Below are 9,717 nucleotides of genomic sequence, written 5' to 3'. Positions count from 1 at the left end.
ATACAATTTATTATATTTTCAAACACAGAACACAACGGTATGAAAAGCACACGACATCTTTACCCATAACCACCGCCCGGCACTGGAGACAAAGGTCATACATTCAACCAAGGTTTTTCCAATTTTTTGCCCAACTGTTATCACTAAGGTATCAAAACATTTCATAGGTTTCACAACATTCAAGTTTATCCAACCTCTTACGATAATTTATGTATCTGAATGGAGACCGTCTCTAATAATTGCACCAAAAACACTGTCTAAAATGCCTTGCGCCACATTTATCGAGGCATTTAGACCTTTTTTAGACATTTTCCTGACTTGGGGACGTGGCCTTCGGGAGATGGGCGTGGCTTTCGGAAAATAGTCTGTGCGCCCAAATTTCTGGCGCACAGTTTAGACCAACTAAAAGAAGGTCTGGAGTAGGAAGCGACAGTCTTATCCTGCACCAGGATTCATCATCACAGGGATAAATCCTGCGCAGCAATAGACAAGTGTTTTCCCACTAGAGAGTGGCGGACCCTGAGACACATTGTTACATCCCCCCAATAACTTAAAAAAAGATCAAGTTCAAGCTCTTCTGTCATCAGAAAACCATCCGCAAATTATCATAGTATATAAGGCTGGAAAAAGACGCAAGTCCAACCTTTAACAATTAAATAAATGTTTTATCCCCATAACCCGTGATATTTTTTCTCCCCAGAAAGTCATCCAGGCCTCTCCTGCACATGTACATAGAGTCCGCCATAACAACCTCCTGCGGCAGAGAGGTCCATAGTCTCACTGCTCTTACAGTAAAGAACCTTTGTCTATGGTGATGGTAGAACCTCCTCTCCTCTAGGTGTAGAGGATGCCCCCTGTCTATGGTGATGGTAGAACCTCCTCTCCTCTAGGTGTAGAGGATGCCCCCTGTCTATGGTGATGGTAGAACCTCCTCTCCTCTAGGTGTAGAGAATGCCCCCTGTCTATGGTGATGGTAGAACCTCCTCTCTTCTAGGTGTAGAGGATGCCCCCTGTCTATGGTGATGGTAGAACCTCCTCTCCTCTAGGTGTAGAGGATGTCCCCTGTCTATGGTGATGGTAGAACCTCCTCTCCTCTAGGTGTAGAGGATGCCCCCTGTCTATGGTGATGGTAGAACCTCCTCTCCTCTAGGTGTAGAGGATGTCCCCTGTCTATGGTGATGGTAGAACCTCCTCTCCTCTAGGTGTAGAGGATGCCCCCTGTCTATGGTGATGGTAGAACCTCATCTCCTCTAGGTGTAGAGGATGTCCCCTGTCTATGGTGATGGTAGAACCTCCTCTCCTCTAGGTGTAGAGGATGCCTCCTGTCTATGGTGATGGTAGAACCTCCTCTCCTCTAGGTGTAGAGGATGCCCCCTGTCTATGGTGATGGTAGAACCTCCTCTCCTCTAGGTGTAGAGAATGCCCCCTGTCTATGGTGATGGTAGAACCTCCTCTCCTCTAGGTGTAGAGGATGCCCCCTGTCTATGGTGATGGTAGAACCTCCTCTCCTCTAGGTGTAGAGGATGTCCCCTGTCTATGGTGATGGTAGAACCTCCTCTCCTCTAGGTGTCGAAGATGCCCCCTGTCTATGGTGATGGTAGAACCTCCTCTCCTCTAGGTGTAGAGGATGCCTCCTGTCTATGGTGAAGGTAGAACCTCCTCTCCTCTAGGTGTAGAGGATGCCCCCTGTCTATGGTGATGGTAGAACCTCCTCTCCTCTAGGTGTAGAGGATGCCCCCTGTCTATGGTGATGGTAGAACCCCCTCTCCTCTAGGTGTAGAGGATGCCCCCTGTCTATGGTGATGGTAGAACCCCCTCTCCTCTAGGTGTACAGGATGCCCCCTGTTTATGGTGATGGTAGAAGCTCCTCTCCTCTAGGTGTAGAGGATGTCCCCTGTCTATGGTGATGGTAGAAACACCTCGCCTCTAGGTGTAGAGGATGCCCCCTGTCTATGGTGATGGTAGAACCTCCTCTCCTCTAGGTGTAGAGGATGCCCCCTGTCTATGGTGATGGTAGAACCTCCTCTCCTCTAGGTGTAGAGGATGCCCCCTGTCTATGGTGATGGTAGAAACACCTTGCCTCTAGGTGTAGAGGATGCCCCCTGTCTATGGTGATGGTAGAACCTCCTCTCCTGTAGGCACAGAGGATGCCCCCTTGTCCTGGTCACAGGCCTAGGTATAAAAAGATCTTTGGAGAGATCCTTGTACTGTCCGTTCAGGTATTTGTACATTGTAATGAGATCTCCCCTCAGTCGTCTTTTTTCTAAACTGAATAATCCCAAATGTTGTAATCTGTCATTGTATTATAATCCCTCCATTCCCCTAATAATCCTGGTTGCTCTCCTCTGCACCCGTTCCAGCTCTACTATATCCTTTTTATACACTGGTGCCCAAAACTGTCCACAATATTCCATGTGTGGCCTGACCAGGGATTTGTATAAGGGCAAAACTATGGGGCACATTTACTTACCCGGTCCATTCGCGTTCCAGCGGCGGCTTCTCTGACGAGCGTTCGGGTCTTCCGGCGATTCATGAAGGTCCTGCGCCCGATGTCCACCAGGTGGCGCTGCTGCGCCGAGGTCCGCCGAGATGCCCCTGAGTTCATCGTCTTCATCGTGGTGCATGTGAGTATGGCCCTTGCGACCAATTTTTTTTTTTTAAATGCGGCGGTTTTTCCGAATCCGCCGGGTTACCGTTCGGCCACGCCCCCCGATTTCCGTTGCGTGCATGCCAGCGCCGATGCGCCACAATCCGATCGCGTGCGCCAAAATCCCGGGGCAATTCAGGGAAAATCGTCGCAAATCGGAAATATTCGGGTAACACATCAGGAAAACGCGAATCGGGCCCTTAGTAAATGACCCCCTATGTCTTTATCATGAGAATCTATTCCTCTCTTGATACATCCCATAATTTTTTGTGCTTTAGCAGCAGCCGCCTGGCTCTGGTCGCTAAAATTAAGTTTACCGTCCACCAGTACCCCCAAGTTATTATTATCAAATCATCTGACCAATAACGACATATAGTGATCCTGTATAAAAACAAATATAGAAGGATTTGTCTATCGACCATACACAAATTTTTGCCATTAAAGGAAATCTACCCTGGGGAATTCACTTTCTGAGCGATTCCCCATGGAAGGTTCCCTGTCCCTGTCTCAGAAATCGGGGGGCGGGCCATCGGACGATTTGACTGATTCGGACTGAGTGTGGGATTTAAAGGGGTATTCCCATCTGGCCATTTAAGTTTAATTGAATTCATTTGCCACATGTAAACATTTATTCAATTGGATGTTATTAAAAAAAATGTTCCTGTGTGAAGATAATTTCTCATAAATGCAGTCATATGGTCCCTTAGAAACGAGATAGCTTCCTCGGATACGACCACCCCACATTTTGGCAGCTGTGGCAGGACATTATACAAAATCTACAGTAAAATTGTGACATTAGCCAATAATGAAGCACATTTTACAAAAACTAAAGGTGAACTAAATTGATATCTTTCCATCTCTACCAAAATGAGGGCAGAGGGCCCCTACTTCTTCTGTGCTATTTTACACTTGATGAGCCCGGCCCGAGAAGCCACATGGTGGAGGTTCTGATCAGCATCAAGCTGCAAATCGCTCACCAACTCCAACTGGACAATGGCAGGAACCCCGAGGCTGCAGTACAGTTAGGGACAAATTTACTTACGCCGGAGTTCACCTTTTTCTTCCTGGTGAATGTGAGTGCATGGCTTGCGACACGCTTGCAAATTTTAAATCCAGCGCCAAAATTGCGCCAAAATCCCATTGTGTGCGCCAAAAACCCCTGTTCAATGTGGCGCAAAATGGAAATAGACAGGAAACCCGACGGAAATGCGGTTCGCGGACCATTAGTAAATGTTCCCCTCAGTGTTTTTAACTAGCGCACACGTTTAGTTTCGGGTTTGCAGAATGTGGAACCTGTAACCAAACACCTGCCGATATAGACTGACCATATTAATGTTTTACCCACCAAAATGTACCCCGTTCCCCTTTCCAAAAAACCAACACAAAATACATCTTTTGGGATAAAAAACCGGGGGTCGGCCACAGCTTTATTATTTACAATAACCAAATATGCGACCTGTGGGGAGAACCCTGACCCTTACCCTAATTTCACCTTGCATGCCTGGCCCCGCCTCCGCGGGGGCATGTCCTTGTTGTTCCGTCAGGTGATTTAACTACCAGCCGAGAGGGTCAAGATTCCACCACAGGCCAAGCTGTGACTACCAACAACAACATGAACAATTCAGTAATAAACAGCAGAACATAAAATATAAACAAGCCAAATAATATACAACAGTAACATAGGGAGGGTGGGTGGGATCTCTTGAGCGTGGAGCAGTCAAAGAGGCTGGGCTAGCTCCGCGCTGAAGAATAAATATCCTGGCCCGCTGCCCCCCAGTGGCCAGCGGAACTCACTGGCCACCAATGGGAGCTTAAACCGAGGAGGAAAGGGGAGGGGGGGAGCAGGAGGGACCGTGCCCCTTAAAGGAAAAGAGCATGGTCAGTCCTGCAGCCCCCCCGCTTATACAGCCTGCGGGCTGAGCAGACTGACCATATTAATGTTTTACCCACCAAAATGTACCCCGTTCCCCTTTCCAAAAAAACAACACAAAATACAACTTTTGGGAAAAAAAACTGGGGGTCGGCCACAGCTTTATTATTTACAATAACCAAATAAGCGGGGGCATGTCCTAGTTGTTCCGTCAGGTGATTTAACTACCAGCCGAGAGGGTCAAGATTCCACCACAGGCCACTAGGAGAACAGTGTAACCCTACACTGTGCTCCGACCCCCACACAAGAGGAATAAGGCCCTCTCAATGGCGTCCTGCAACCCAGAAAGGAAGATATCCAGGCCGATGTCATTGAGGTGAACGCCGTCCTCCCTCATGAGGCCTGCATTATCGCCTTCCAGCTGCCGATGCCGAACCACTACACCACATCTGGACCTAACAAAACGTGCAACCCTCATATTCAGCATACGCCGCGCCCTTTCGATGGAGTCGGGGTTGCGGGCACCATTCCAGATCCCTCGCGGCACGATCTCCGACCATACCACCACCAAGTCCGGGAAGAAGGCCGCGAACGCTCAAAGTCCGACTTCATAACTGAAATCAACTCGGCCAGACGTGTTGAACACATGTCGTTTCCTCCGGCATGCACCACAAGCACCGTCGGGCCTGGGGAAGACCTGCTGATCGCCACCACCTCAGGCAAGACTTGAAGCCATTTCAGGCCCTTGATTCCCCTCCAAGACAGGTCCGCATTGGTGAAACCCAGGTTTAACCCTCCCGGCCGAACTGCTGCTCGCCGAGCCGCCCAATATATATAAGAGTGGCCGACCAGCCAAACCCTAGGCCGGGGGGAACCTAAAAAAGAAAAAACAATTAGTCCAACAACAAGTTTAGGCGAACATAACGCTTGAAACAATCAGATTTCCATCTGCCAATGCGCATGATATCCCCATCTGAAAGCCCAGCAGCGTCTGCTGCAGCGCCTATCCGAAAAGAATGGGTCCCAAACTCCGCTGCCGGAACACCCGCCAGGGACAACGCTCTCCTAAACAAAGAAGTAAATTGAAACTTGGTCAGGGGGGACCCATCCTGATGACACAAAAAGGCTTGAGCTGTGGGGGGCGGCGCAATAAAACTACCCAGTAACTGAACCGGACAAAATGGGCCACCCACTTTTCCGACCGACAACCAACACCCCGAGCCATATATGTCTGTCTTAGATCGTTTAATATACACCTTGACAAACTCCCCAACTAACAGGACATCTCCTTCCCCAAGACCAGCCTGAACTCGGCCGGAATCAGCCACTAACTCGCTAACTCGCATGGCGCAAAAGAAAGCTAGCACAAAACTGGACTGAAGCAATAAAACCTCAAACGGGGAAGAGCATATGTCAACCGCGACCGCGCATAAGCGTTGCAGCAACGCAAAAGAAATAGGTCTACGAGAATCCCTGCGAACCGGCTCCTTGTCCCAACCCCGCAGCAGCAAAAGAACTTGAACATCTTTAGTAACATCCTGAATACCCCATAGTTTAAAAACAAAAGAAACCCCCGCCAAGCGCTTTTTAACTGCTGTGATCGACAAACCCTGCGAACGTAGGCAGGACAGGTAGCGCAGTGTAGTGGTCTTAGCTACTGTTACCCGATCCCCTCGTTCCTCCGTCAGCAAGCTGTACCACTCGCCCCACGCCTTACCATGGCTGTTCCAGGTGCTCTCCGCCAACGAAGATTGGATCAACGGTGTCAACTGTTCACCACCAGGTCCCACAGGAAGGGGGGGCAGGGGGACCCCTCCGGGTCCGCCAGGGGGTGGAAATCCCTGAAACGCTGTAGCTGAAAACGAGATAACACATCAGCAACCACATTAAACTCGCCAGGAACATGCCTAGCCCTGAAGACTATATTCAACTGTAAACATCGCAGAACCAAATGCCTAAGCAGAGCTAAAACCTGCAAAGAACTGGAGGTGAGACCATTCAGGGCCCGGACCGTACTTTCGTTGTCCGACCAAAAACGAATCCTTTTATACGCCATCTCATGACCCCAAAGTTCCACCGCCACTAGAATCGGAAAGAGTTCTAGCAAGGTCAAATTCTTTGTGAATTCCCTTTCCATCCACTGCGGTGGCCAACGTTCTGCTGACCACTGCTTCCCAAAAATAGCACCGTACCCCACCGATCCTGCTGCGTCTGTATATAACTGTAAATCAGCGTTGTCAATCTCGTGCTCAAGAAAAGCCGACACACCAGTATAATCAGTCAAAAAGGACCTCCAGACCCGCAAATCGTCTTTCAAAACCGCCGTCAAACGTATATGGTGATACGGCTTTGAAGTACCTGCTGTAGCCAGCGACAACCTCCTGGCAAAAACTCTACCCATAGGAAAAATTCTGCAAGCAAAAGCCAATTGACCCAGCACAGACTGCAGTCGCTGCAAGGTCACTTTATCAGACAAAAGGCACAAGTCAATGTCACCCCGCAAACGTTCCAATTTATCGGCAGGGAGGCTGAGAGTCATAGCTTCTGAGTCAATCAAAATACCCAAAAAGGTCAGACGGTGAGTAGGACCCTCCGTCTTCTCTGCCGACAAAGGAACACCGAAGAACTCTGCCAAGTGACGGAACAGGTTCAATAGTCTCAAACAAACGTGAGAGTCCTTTGGACCCACAAACAAAAAATCATCCAAATAATGAATGACCCAATTCGAACCAGCCTCTAAACGAAGGACCCACTCCAAAAAACTGCTAAACATTTCAAAAAACCTGCAAGATATAGAGCAACCCATCGGAAGGCACATGTCCACAAAGAAAGAATCGTTAATTTTGCAAGCCAGCAGATGAAAACAGGACGGATGCACCGGGAGGAGGCGGAAAGCCGACTCAATGTCCGACTTAGCCATAAGGGCCCCCGGACCAGCTTTATTCAACAAGAGAACCGCTTTGTCAAAGGACGTGTAAGAAACAGCCACCTCCTCCTGGGGAATACCATCATTGACAGAGTCACCCTCCGGGTACGACAAATGGTGTATCAGGCGAAACTTACCCGACTCTTTCTTTGGGACCAAGCCCAGCGGAGAGACCCGCAAATTTTCAAAAGGCGGCACCAAAAAGGGGCCCGCCATCCTGCCCAACTCAACCTCCTTTAACAATTTTTCCTCAACCAGTATCTCGTTGTCCCTAACCGATTTAAGATTACCTGACAACATCAGACCGTCACGCGGTACAAACGGAATCACAAAACCAAAGGTAAAACCGTCAAGCAGCACTTTTGCCTCCTGCTTCAGGTGGTAACTGCCTAACCACGGGCGCATCCTTTGTACCTGAACTGGAGTCCTCCCCCCTGACAGCTGTGGAAGATTTCGAAGGGGGTCTCTGCCTTTTAAAGCACCGGAGAGCAGAATGAGCCCCGCCACATATGGAGCATTCGTGTTTGAACTTACAGGATGCAAAGAAGCGGCAGTGGCCTTCGTTAAACAACCAACAGGATCCCGGACGCTTGGAAGCCGCCCCGGACTGCGAGCCCGAGACGGCTCCCGAAGGAAAGGGAGCCTGAGGCTTCTGTGTCATCATAAACTGAATCCAAACGTCAGTCGCTTTTGTCGCCCATCCAACCTCCGGACTCGCCGCTAAGCGACGCCTAAACTCCTCGTCATATCTCCACCAAGCCGAACCTCCATGCAACTTATGTGCAGTATATATAGTATCCAAATACACAAACATATCCTGCGCACAGGCAAGCTTCTGTTGCACAATGATACTTGACATAACCGCAAAAGCTTGAAGCCAGTTACCAAAGGTCCTTGCGACCTTAGGCTTTTTGTCATCACCCTTTTCAAAACGCTTCTCCTTATCTACTGTCAATTGATCAGGAGATAACAATGTCCATATATCAATATATTAAAAATTAAAATTTTTTCCCGGAGGTCAGCAGCCACCCGGTGCCCAAAGAAGCCACGCCACAAAACACGGAGTCTCTAAAAAGCATCCCCGCTGACCCCGTGGCCTGCACAGCCGGCAACGATGTCGCCCCTGGGGACGCCCCGGAGGCACCGCCCTCCATTCTTGCCACAACCGCCTTCAGGGCGCCAACCACATCATCACCAGCAATAGCAGACTTTTTCCATGCGCCCTCACAGGACAACTCACCCGCCAGAGGAATGACCTGCTGCAGGACCACTGGAGGAGGAGGCGCCATGGGTGCGCTAGGCAACGCTGAGGATGGGACCGTTGGCGGTACCCTAGCTTCATCCACCCCATGAGGCGGAGAAGAGTATTGCCGTCTCCGTGACCGCCTCTCTCTGGAGCGGGTGTAACCACCGCTGGACGAGGATGAAGAGCGCCTGGAATAGGTCCAGCCCCAGCTGGTTCTACCAGAATGCCTGCTGTCTCTGTCACGAGACCTGGACCGCTTACGGCTCACCCAAGTTGAGCGGGAAAAGGAACGGGAAGATCGAGATCGGTGTCTACACCGTCCCTCCGTTCTGTGCGGCCGAGGACCAGCCCCCGAGCGGTACCCGCGCTGCGGAAATTCCATACAGCTACAGGCCACGCTGGAGTGGCTAAGACCCCTGTCGCACCGGTCCCGCGGAACGCCAGCCGCCGAAACAGCGTGCCGATGATCCGCGGGCTCATCACTATCGTCCCCGTCACCCTCCACGGCAGGACCCGTGGGGTAAGAGGGGGGCGGGGGGTTGAATGTGGACAAAGGGGGGTGTGTGGTGCTTGGTGCAAACGGTGGCTGCTGAGCCACCGCACTATGTGACATGTGTGTGTTGGGAGAGGGGGCTGTGTCAGTGTGTGGTGCTTGCACTGTACTACTGATGGCACCCAGCCCAAACCACCTAGCTAAACGGCCAGGCTGTTTGGGCAGAGAGCCAGCAGGGGGAGCAGCTGTAACCTGCACTGTGCCTGTAGGCACGGCCAGGTTAACCGGGTGAGGAGACGCAGGAGCAGGCGTGGCCTGCATCTCCTCCCCGCGCGGGGACATTGACGCTGCCGCCGTTGGCCCGCCTGCTGCGGCCAACACGCGCTCTGCTGGCCGCGCAGCCGAGGCAGGGTTCCGAGACGGAGCCTGCGATCGGCTCCGAGTTTTGATGGGGGAGGGACTAAGCCTGCGCGGCGCACGACGGCGCCGTGCAGGCCGGGTGGCAGGGGGAACGGGCACCGGAGGAGCCGACACG

Source organism: Engystomops pustulosus, chromosome 4 (assembly GCF_040894005.1).
Source record: "Engystomops pustulosus chromosome 4, aEngPut4.maternal, whole genome shotgun sequence".
NCBI lineage: Eukaryota > Metazoa > Chordata > Amphibia > Anura > Leptodactylidae > Engystomops > Engystomops pustulosus.
This window is presented reverse-complemented; position numbering follows the sequence as displayed.